We start from the raw sequence: 12,596 nt of genomic DNA, 5'->3' as shown, positions 1-12,596 counted from the left end.
TAATTTAAAATAACTTTCCCACAGATTTTTTCTTACATTCTGTATCTGAAAGTGTCCATTAATATCCTTTTGTTTTTGGAGCATCTACCATACTTTCTTTGTCTTGTGATCCATAAAGAACTGGTTCCATACCTTTTCGTATCTCTCCCAGTGAGCGTCTTATTTTGCGAATATCCGAATTCAACTTGTTACGAATGCTCTCCGTAAAATCATCTTCACTTTAACTGGCTTTACATTGTAGGAATGCTTTCTTCTTCTGAGTAGCTAGTTCTTTAATATTTTGGTTAAACCGTAGGGGTACTGTATGTGGTATTGCCTCCTATCGCATTCATTCCTTTCATGCCCGTCTACTCTGCAAAAACGAGGTTCCACTGTGCAAGTACTTCTGCACACAGCTCATCGCAGCGCCAGTAAAAGACTGTCCGAGCTAATGACATTATTAACCAGTACCCCAAAATCGAAGCAGTTAAAGAGATCATGGTAAGAGTCAATCAAAAGTAAAGCGCCAATGTTGCACTAAATGAAATGGAACAGAAAGCCTGAGGGTATCTCTCCATGCCTCACAAAAATAAAAGTAGCACTTCCTTTCGGACCTGAAATGAAACTTGTACAAATGTCTATACTTCCCACTGTTGTTAATTACAGCGACGTTATCTTGGACAGTCTTTCCAGGTAAGATTATGTCACTTTGAAATGGTGATGAACACCTTCCTACAACACATATGTGACGTTAGTCTTTTTGACCACACTTCGTAATTATATGTACAGTTATCCTGAATACGTGCAGACAATCGTTGATACTTCCACATAATGTTTTACTGTCAATGTATACCGTCCCTCGTATCCTTCGTCTTGTCTGAATATCACAGCAGAAACACCCGTTACAGTCAGTGGAAAATCATTTATGTCCCAGTCCATCCCACAGTCGCGCTCTCTCAGATCTTTTTAGTAGCAGGAACTTGAGTCTCGAATGATCTCCCTCTGTATAGCATCTCCATCTCCAGAGACAGCTAATGACATTATTAATAACACGACATGTCTACTAAACCAACTACAACGCCCGTCTTGGTTCAGTACGCACCCCTTACCCTGCCGCCTGCCACAACCAAATAGTTGGCACCAGATGTCTCTCATGTCCCAAGCTGGCACAGTCTATCTGAATTTCCCTCCCTCTGAACTCACTATGTCATACAATGTCACCTTTGTACACCCATAATTATAAGTTGTATCCTCTACAGCTAGCATTGTTATTGTTAATAGTACTGTTATTCCGACACGTTAAACACACTCTTCTTTCCTCCTTGATGCGAATTCTGGAATAGTTACTTCGTCTTCTTTGATGATGGTATTTCGGAAAATTACGTTCAGTAACTCTGTGAAAGTGGAAATGTAATCAGTAACACCACTACTTTATCACGAAGTGATGGTATTGGTTGCTTCTTGTCACTGATGTTTTTATACTACCAGAATCTCTTTGGATTTGCTGCCAGATGTCGAGAGAGAGTTTCATTGAGGGAACTATTAAAAGCATCTCGCATTCAAGTTCGCGCCAAATTTCGTGGTTCTGTAAAACTTCGCCAGGTTTGGGGATTTTGCGTTCTTTCACAGTTGGCGTGCTTTTTTCGTTGCCCTGCAAGACTGTTCTGGCCTGTTCTGCGTACCATGGGAATAAGTGCCATCCCTCATTACCGACTTTGGTACGTTTCTCTCAACTGCCGTCGACACTATTTCTTCGAATTCAATCCGCATCTGATCTGCGCTTGCATAGATTCTTTTGCGGAAGAAGGTTATGATCAGTTGGCCAGAGGATAATACTGTGGATTTTTCACGGATAAGGAAATGTGGAAAGTATGGCGAATCAAACGTGTGAGATTAGGTGGAAATGAGGGACACAATACGACCGAACACCCAAAACTGTATGGCACACTTACTTCTACTTAGACTTATTTCAAAAAGCACAAATCTGGAGGTGGACCGTGGTGTGAGGGACTGAACAGCAATCTTATTAGCGGTTTTTCGATTTATCCAAGAGGTGGTGGCATCTTGAAAATGTGTTGCCTAAATGAACCGTCGCCTCATCCACGAGAATAACATAGCTCGGACGCTCTGCGAAACCGCAAATTAAATTTTACGACTCGCCGCAGACCGTAAATTCAGATTCCCGCTAAGGCAGCCACAGGGTAATTTTACAAATGCTTCAGAATTCGCTTCTCCAGCACCAGCGCTGCTATCTTTTTCGCCCACGTGCAAGAGAAGGAGGAATAATTTCCAGATTAATTAGAGCTATAACTCGCCGCTGGAATGAGGTGCGTTAAAAAAACCACCACGATCCTTGAGTGTTGCTGTAACATCAACGCGTTAACCACAGCTTGCACTGATATCTTTACAGTTATATATGTATGTTTCTCAAGTTGTCGCGGGGTGAAGGTACCGGTCAAGGATGCTTCTCGGTAATACAGGGGGGGGGGGGGGGAGACAGAAGTATGAGAATACCTCGGACCAAGTCTGCAGGTTGTGGTCTTATATTTTTACCAAGAACGGCACCTGTGTAATGTCCTCATTACGTTGCAAGTTTCACTTGTGGCCAGAACAGCGTGCGTACGTTGTCAGAATGAAGTGAATGCCAACGTGTGCAAATTGTAGGTGGTCAAATGGCGGGGAATGTTAACAACGGACGCTACTGAAGTGTATTGACAGGAAAAATACGAGAACGACGGCTGCAGAAGTCACTGCAGAGCTGAATGTCGCACTCGCGAACCCTGTCTGCACCAAAACAACACCAAGGGTGCCCCATAATATGGGAATCACAGGCCGAACTAGAATTCCAAAACTTCTCATCTGTGATGCAAATGCCAGTAATAGAAATACATGAAGCCGAAGACATAAAACCTTGGCTGAGGAGTCATGGAAGAAAATCATTTATTCCAATGAGACTTGTTTCACACGCTTCCAACCTCTGGGCGCGTTTACATACCTACAGCGGTACTTGGTTGGGGTGTGGTGATGATTTGGGCAGCCATTTCGTGGTATTTCATGGGCCCATGGTTACACTGCAAGGTATCATTACTGCAAATAGTTATGAGTCCATTTTGGCTGACCAGTATATCTCTTGGTACTATCTCTGTTCCCCAACGTGGTGACCAGACCAAAAGTTCTACTGTCACCTCCGTCAACTTGTTAGTTATCTAATAGATGGTTCACAGGATGCTGGGTTGTGATGTTATCCGTGCGACTGGGTAAGACTACGCATTAACACGGTCCATCAGGTGATAGATAGTGGACGAAACGCGAGTGAGGGTAGCAATTTGAATAGCAGAGGGAAAAAAGTGCCAAGGTGCATACCGTGGGGAAAAAAAAACCTCTGCGACAGTGGGATGGGTAGTAAGAACAGTAGTGGCTTACTAGCTGTGACAGTTCATGCATGGTTGGGTTTGTTAGTATGGGTATCATACATCATTACCGTGGCGATCTGCCCTCAAATCACCAACCTGTAATACTATACATTGAGCAAACACTACAGCACATGGAACAACGCAGGATGTTGGACTGCGGGCGTGCGAATTGGACACTGTTCAAGGAAACGATCGATAGCCACATCCCACCCATACACGAAATTAACGAAACAGCACAAATTGACGAGGCATAGAAACCCTCACTAAAGTCGTCCAGGACGCAATGGCGGCAAACATACCTGATCGCACCTCACAACAACACAGTGCGGTCGTGCCCCAGGAAATCCTGGGCCTATTCTCAATGAGGAATCGCCTCAGGACACAATGGCAGCGCATCAGGCGTCAGTACTTCAAACGGCACATTAACAGGCTACAGGGCATCATACACGACAAAAAACAAACACATAGAACACAACAGTGGAACCAAAAACTTGAAGGGCTGGATACCGCGCGACCTGGCGTGTAGCAACTAGCCCGACACTTCACCAGGGAGAAAATGTAAACCCACAACGCTTCAAGGGCCTGACGGACCTGCATACTCAGCGGAAGAGAAAGCAGAACTAACGGCCCGCACACTCGCAGCTTCATTCACACTGAACCTGGTACCATCAGATCCAGTGTTCACACTTGCTACTGACCAGAAGGTTACACGCATTTTAGCCCAACCACCCCGCGACGACATTCGACATGCTAGTACAGCCGTAGGCTCATGGACTATAATGCATTCCGCTGCTAGGAAAGCCCCTGGTCATGGTGGCATTCAAAACCGTGTCCTACAAGAGTTCACGGATGAAGCCACTGGATACCTAACACACATAACGAATGCCATACTAAAACACCAACACTTTCTGTACAGCAAGACGAACGGGCACCTTTCCATACGGCTCGCACCGTCCAGGACGAGATGAGGATGAACTGTCGCGTCTTCCCTGGCCACCACAGTGAACAGTTCTCAATATTGTCAATCTTTTGTGGTCTCCTTTGGCGATAAGGGGCCGTTCTCTCTTATTCATCGTCACTATTTTTCGGGAAGAAGCATATAATTTTCCTTCTAAAACCACACATGAACTGTATTTATCTACTGAGAAACGATTGGTTCATTTAGGGGTTGGAGACCAAAACAGCGAGGTCATCGGTCCCATCGGATTAGCGAAGGATGGCGAAGGAAATCTTTCGCGCCGTTTCAGAGGAACCATCGCGGCATTTGCCTGAAGCGATTTAGGGAAATCACGGAAATCCTAAAACAGGATGGCCGGACGCGGATTTGAAACGTCGTCCTCCCGAATACGAGTCCAGTGTGCTGCCTACTGCGCCACCTCGCTCGGTACTGAGAGACGATTGGAACCTGTTTCGAACGCCAATTGTTTTCCTACACCGTATTATGAATGATAATGTGTTGTACTTTGGTGTTTCCAAGTTTTTGTCCACCCAGTGTACATACTGTGTATAGAATTCCGTTCAAGCTAAACGTTCAGCGATGTGATCTAAAAACCTTCTGTGACTACAATAAGATTTCCTCGTCATTATTCTGTGTTACTGGCCTCAGCACTTCGTCTTTGGATAAGCAGTCAGTCATTCACTAGAACGAGTATTCACTTTGCGGAGAATTACACTACTGGCCCTTAAAATTGCTACACTAACAAGAGAAGTAGATGATAAACGGGTATTCATTGGACAAATATATTATACTAGAACTGACATGTGATTACATTTTCACGCAATTTCGGTGCATAGATCCTGAGAAATCAGTACCCAGATCAACCACTAATGGCCTTGATACGCCTGGGCATGGAGTCAAACAGAGCTTGGATGGCGTGTACAGGTACAGCTGCCCATGCAGCTTCATCACGATACCACAGTTCATCAGGAATAGTGACTGGCGTATTGTGATGAGCCAGTTGCTCGGCCACCATTGACCAGACGTTTTCAGTTGGTGAGAGACCTGGAGAATGTGCTGGTCAGGGCAGCAGTCGAACATTTTCTGTATCCAGAAAGGCCCTTGTAGGACATTCAACATGCGGTTGTACATTATCCTGCTGAAATGTAACGTTTCGCAGAGATCGAATGAAGCTTCGTAACACATCTGAAATGTAACGTCCACTGTTCAAGGTGGCGTGAATGCGAACAAAAGGTGGCCGAGACGTGTAACCAATGGCACCCCATACCATCACGCCCGGTGATACGCCAGTATCACATCTGAAATGTAACGTCCACTGTTCAAAGTGCGATCAATTCGAACAAGAGATGACGGAGACGTGTAACCAATGGCACCCCATAATATCACGCCGGGTGATACGCCAATATGGCGATGACGAGTACACGCTTTCAATGTGCGTTCAGCGCGATGTCGCCAAACACGGATGCGTCCATCATGATGCTGTAAACAGAACCTGGATTCATCCGAAAAAATGACGTTTTGCCACTCAGGGATCGAGACGTGGCTGCACGATCCGTTATGTCCATGCGGACAAGATGCCTGTCATCTCTACTTCTAGTGATACGAGGCCGTTGGGATCCATCACAGCGTTCTGTATTACCCTCCTGAACCCAACGATTCCATATTCTACAAGCAGTCGTTGGATATCGACCAACGCGAGCAGCAATGTCGCGATACCATAAACCGCAATCGCGATAGGCTACAATCCGACCTTTATCAAAGTCGGAAACGTGATGGTATGCATATCTTCTCCTTACACGAGGCATCACAACAACGTTTCACCAGGCATCGCCAGTCAACTGCTGTTTATGTATGAGAAATCGGTTGGAAACTTTTCTCGTGTCAGCACGTTGTAGGTGTCACCACCGGCGCCAACCTTGTGTGAATGTTCTGAAAAGCTAATCATTTGCATAGCACGTGATATTTGTGGTGTAGCAATTTTAATGGCCAGTAATGTACCTACAGCGGAACTTGGCGGGGGTGTGGTGATTATTTGGGCAGCTATTCCGTGGTATTGCATGGGCCCATGGTTACACTGCAACGCATCATTACAGCCAAGAATTTTGAGACCATTCTGGTTGACCAGTACATCTCTAGGTACTATCTTTGTTCTCCAAGAGTGATGCTGTACAGCAAGACGAACGGGCACCTTTCCACACGGCTCGCATCGTCCAGGACGGGATGGGGATGAACTGTCACGTCTTCCCTGGCCAGCACAGTCAGCAGTTCTCAATATTGTCAAGCTTTTGTGGTCTCTTTTGGCGATAAGGGGGCGTTATTCATCGTCTTTGTTACCTGAACTTGACACTGTTTTGTGGGAAGAAGGATACAATTTTCTTCGTAAACCATAAATGAACTGTATTTATTTATTGCGAAACAACTGGTTGATTTGAGGGGCGGAGAACAAACAGCGAGGTTATCGATCCCGTCGGATTGGTGAAGAATGCAGAAGGAAATCGGCCGTGCCCTTTCAGAGGAACCATTCCGCAATTTGTCTGTAGCTATTTTGGGAATCACGGAAAACCTAAATCCGGATGGCCAGACGCGGATTTGAAACGTCGTCCTCCCGAAAGCAAGTCCAGTGTGCTAAGCACTGCGCCACCTCGCTCGGTACTGCGAAACGATTGGAAAGATAATTGAGGGTCACTGTAGACCATTTTGATAGTTTTCTCTTTTGTGAAACTTAATTTAAACCTAGATTATAGATGTGATATGGCATAGGTCATCCTTAGATCCATTGTAGAACTTGGAAACTCATTCAGGGAATATTCGTTCACATTTTTGTTGAATGCAGTTGGTTTTTACCATCCTGTATTAAAACATTTCCTTCTATCAATAGTGCAATCTATAAACGATGCAGTGGTAAACTTGACTGCCTTTTCGACGTTATTTTACCAGCCAACTAAAAATTGGAAAGCCTTGAACCCCTTCTACTAAATTTAGTTAGTATTAAGATTCTTTTACAGGGAGTGCAGTGGAGCTGACGCTGAAATCATTAAGTATTTTGTTATATCATAGCTAGTCTCACTGAACTCTTCTGAATTCTACATCTCATGTGTGGTCTGGCGTCTCCTTACCAGTAATAGGTCCCAGATTCAAACTAGTCAATTCCCTAAGAAACACGCTCTGAGCGTCGTTGCGCGAAAGTGGTAGGGAGACACGATATAGAACAAACAGACACCACGCAGAAAGTTAGAAATGATTTATTCAAGCGAGACAGATTTATAAATCGAGCATGACAATAACGCGTTGGTCTATATCTGGCTCTTGTGCTAGTAGTTATTCTGCTTGACATTAATTAAGAGTTTCTGGATGTCCTCCTGAGGGACATCACTCCAAAATTGGTCCAACAGGCCTGTTACATCGCCAAAATCCCTAGCTGTTTGGTCCACCTTGCCTATAAAGCTCCAAAAGTTCTCAATTTGGGAGAGTTCTGGCGACTATGCTGGCCAAGGTAGAGTTTGACAAGCACGAAGACAATGAGTAGGAATTCACCGCGTGTTGGCGGGCATTGTCTTGTTGAAATGTAAATCTAAGATGGCTTGCCATGAACTATAGCAACGCATCGTGGTATATCCTCAATGTACTGCCATGCTGTAAGGACGCCGTAGATGAGAACCAAAGGGATCACGCTATGAAAAGAAATGGTATCACTGACCATCACTCCTGGATGTCGGGCCATATGATGGGCTACAGCCAGGTTGGTATCTCACTGCAATCTGGGGCGTTTCCAGACACGTATTCAGCCAGGATCCTCATCAGATGAGGTAGAATTGTCTTCAGTGATGAGTCCCTCTTCGAAATGAGATCCGTAAAGTGGCACAGAGTGAACAATTTATCTGTCGTCTCGGGCGCTAGTTGCATGCTGACGTTTAGACACTGCGGGGAGATGAGTGTGGCTCCCCGGAAGCCATCGATTCCATATTCGCATGGCAGTCGTCGCATTCCAACTAACGCCAGTATCAGTATAGATAGAAAAAAACGGGCAAAGGGACGCAGTGGTTAGCACACTACATTTTCTTTCGCGAGGAAGACGTTTCAGATCCGCCTAGGGCCATCCAGCTTTAGGTTTTAAGTGATTTCGCTAAATCGCTCCAGGCAAACTCCGGCACTGTGCCTCTGAAAGTTCATGACATATTTCCTCCTGCATCCTTGAATAATTATGAGCTTTTTCTCCGTCTCTAATGACCTCCGGGGTCAGGAATTTTCACCTGCCTCGAGATGACTGGGTGTTTGTATTGTCTTCATCATTATGAAAATGGCGAGATTGGACTGAGCAAAGGTTCGCAGTTTGTACGGGCGCTGATAACCGCGCAGTTGAGCGCCCCACAAATCAATAATCATCATTATTTAATAACCTCGATCTCGCCGAGAAGCTCAGCCCAAACCTATTTTCCTCCGTGTTTCCATAGTAAAATGGCGGTCAATTTACTAACAAATACGCCCTCCCTGCGGACTGTCTCACTAATTGTCGTACGTTGAAAGGGCAGTTACGTTTACCACTGGACATTTTATTCTACAAACAAAATATCGTTTACAAATTGCACTATTGATAGAAGGGAATTTTTTAATACAGGATGGTAAAAACCAACTGCGTTCAACAAAAATGTGAACGAATATTCCCAGAATGGGTTTCCAAGTTCTACAATGGATCGAAGGATGACCTATGTCATATCACATCTATAATCTAGGTTTAAATTAACTTTCTGCAGTTCTGAGTGAAGCTTTATGCGCTGTTATGAGGCATCGCGTGCGTTCATTACCTTGTCGGTGCTCGTCAGGGGGCGATGGGCAGCACAGATCTGCTCACCTCGCTGTCTCGGAAGCAACTCTTTCCTAACTTCTCCTTACTACAATTTACCGAAGTTGGTTTTAAAAAAACTATCTGGCTGTGTTTTCATCTGACCAATCAGGGTCTCAATGTTAACCTTAAGCTCCGCCTACAAAAATTCTGTCTACCTATTGAGAAACGTTATACTTTTCGTGGTGGGGCAATGTTTTTAATGTTTGCAACGTAACAGAGACGCGAAAAAGTCTCACGCCAAAACTTGCAGCTGGTGTGGTCCTTTTTGTGTTATCGTAAGATGTATACTGGTTTTCTGGAGTGCTCTAGTGTTTAACATGGGCTGGGGGGTGGACACAGCGGTTAGCTGGCGACGTGGGTGTCTGTCACTTATCGTAGGGCCTTCAGCTTAACATGGTTCTGGTCTCGGCATCTGTTTTCGTTTCTCCCCTCGGAACTGCGTCTGTCTCACAGTGGGAAGGCATTTAGGCATTCTTGTGTTAGTCTGTGGTATTTCATTTGTTCGTTCGTTACTCGTATTACTTTGGTTAATTTAATGTCACGATTTATTAGGTGCTATGTGACATACTACAGGATTTGCTTATCATGTCAGGGTTTTCATGGAAGGTGTTGGATTTGCCTGACACCTTTACATATCACCACCCTTCGAACTTAATTTTTGCACTGAATGTAGGCAATGATTGAATCTTTGTCTAAGTCAGTCAAAAATTTTCTAATTTATCTAAATTTTGTGGTGTACTGTTCAGCCATGTTATTCTGTTCTATGCTAGTTTGTATTACTAATTTATATTTTTATATTCTTCCACATTATAATTAAAAATGACAAAAGAAGAATATTTTTATCCTATTATTAATTTTTAGTTATTTTCTTTCTTTATTTAAGTGTGAAGTTTGTTTTTTAAGACGTTTGTTATCGAAAGTGAGGAGTCTTTCACATCGATTGTTTTTATAAATGTAGTAATTAAGTAAAATCTGTTCCTAACACATTTTGTAAATATCATCTACAAGTAATTTTTTTTGTTTCTAGACACTCATTACAACATTGTTACACTAACAAATAAGAATTCTTTCTAAGAATTGCTTTGACAAAGAAATATACATACACATGTATTGAGATATTATCCTAACAAATGGAACAAATGTTTTAAAAAAGGGAAAACATCCAACAAGATAATTTTTTATTTTTTTGTTTTTATAAGGAGAAAATAAGTAAAATATAGTTATTCTGTTATTTTTATGAAGAGAAAATAAGTAGCATATTGTTTTAGTGTTTATTGTGCCTTACTTTTGTTCTTTATATACTGTCCATTTAAGAACTAATGACTTATTTTTATCGATAGTCTATTTTTTACTTAAGTCCATACTCAATGACTGTTATTTTGTAGTTTATTAGCTGTCTGGTGTGCTTAACTTATTTAGTTTTTCACACGTTTCTTTTGCACAATTCCTACATCACATAATTTGATTTCACACATTCACACAATCCTATGAATATTTAAGCATGAGGTTGGCGAATGTTTTTGCAAGAAGGTGATGGACTTGAGCGAGATGGATGTGGGCAAGTATTTGATGTACTGTGTCGTTTGTCATTCCTTGTTGGCTTTGCAAGTGTGTGTTGCTCCCATAATGGAATGGAGCTGCCAGTGCAGAATCTCGTGGGTTTACTGGCCTTGTATGCGTGAAAGTCATCGTTATGTGTCGCTGAAATCGGTCGTTTTTCGTTGTAATACTTCGCAGATGACTAGTTTACAATAGGATAGGGATTTTGGAAGGTATGTCGTCTATTCTTCACCCATCTTCTTTCTTGGTCTCAATTTTGCGAATCTTCAACTTCTGTTTTTCCTGCTTTTTCTCTGCTTCTTACTTGCTTCTTGGTTCTTCTCTGGGCAGGATATGGAAATATTTATTGATAACTAGTTGCTTAGAAGTTCTCCTTCTAGTAACAGTTTGATAAATTGTTTGGGCATGTCATTTTTACTTTGTGGAAGTTCTTCTTCAGTTTCGTGCATCAGCGTGCTGTTTAATAGCAGTAGTGTGACTCTTACATTTTTTTTCCAGTGGTGGCTTGCTCAAGCGGTCTTCTTGTTGGGCGGTTTTTTTACTCGCTCCGCTGAGTGGGGGTGCTCGGGAGTTTATGAGCGGTGAAAGGCTGGTGTTTGCTTGTCAGTCCCTGCACTGGTCTGTTCTAGCGTCCGGTGTACTGTCGTGTCTCTGCAGGGTTCTGCTTTCTGTCCCAGCAGATATACAGCCCACTTCAGCTACAAGGGCCTTCTGTTGGTCTCGCTATCCTTTCCCTTCCATCAACACTTCTGCCTTGTAGGAATCGTGTCTTGCTAATTACGTCCTTTTCTTTCTGGATACTTCTCACGTTGCAACTTGTGGGTCGTTGCATCTGGTCTTTGTTGGAGTTTTTACAATGGTTCTTACAAAAAGTTTTACTTATAATCATCTAACATATGTCTATTACCTACATTGCTTTACGCCTTCTTAAAAAGCTTTACAAATTTCGGCGCCCTTTCCATGTTACAATTCTAAGATATTTGGAGTCTTAACGTCTACTCAAGAATGCTCAAATTCTCTTTTTATTTTTGTGTAGTGTTGTGGTGTATAGCATTTTAGTATTTCATACTGTTAGACTATCTACACTTTATCCCTTCACCTTAATCTATGGTACTATTGGTGTTATTATTGAAACTACTTTCTTTTTCCCACCTTCCTCTTTCTTCATTCTTCTTTCTCCTGGCGATCTTATCTGCAACATAATCTTGAAATATTGTGATGATTATTTACCAGTAATAAAATTAATCTTCAAACTTGTACTGAAACTGTTTAATACTGCCAGTCTTAGGTAAAAATACCTCTGCTTTTTCTCGTAAAATATCCTCTAATTCTCTTTTACTGTGTTCTGAAAAACCTTGAACTTCTTGCAATTTCTCATCGATTTCTTTATGGACTTCTAACATCAGTTGAGGCGATTCCCCCTTTTGTGCATACCATTCTAATTCTTCTCTTTACCTCATGTCATTCTTAATTGTTTATTTATAACTGGTATTTCTTCTAATTCTAGCTTTTTCTCAAAGAGAAGTGTGACATGCCCGAATGATACGCTACCTTTCCCCATATCTATTATCGCTCGTCTCTTATTCAAAAAATCTGCATCTGTAATCAAATCTACAGTTAGTTTAGATATAATCACGAAGTTGGCTTCGATCTTTTGACCTTGGCACGAAAGAGTTAACCTTGTTTGTCTCGTAACTTCCGCAGCATTGTTTCTAATAGGACCTCTTACTTTAATCTTACGTGTTTTCACAACTGGCAATTCCTCATTGGCATTACACTGCATGAATAAATTTTCTGAGATCGCAGTCAGTTCACTTCCGCTATCAATTACAATATTGACTGG

The sequence above is a fragment of the Schistocerca gregaria genome, chromosome 1 (genome assembly GCF_023897955.1).
Source record: "Schistocerca gregaria isolate iqSchGreg1 chromosome 1, iqSchGreg1.2, whole genome shotgun sequence".
NCBI classification, from domain to species: Eukaryota; Metazoa; Arthropoda; class Insecta; order Orthoptera; family Acrididae; genus Schistocerca; species Schistocerca gregaria.
The sequence above is the reverse complement of the archived record's forward strand: the minus strand, read 5'-3'. Positions refer to the sequence as shown.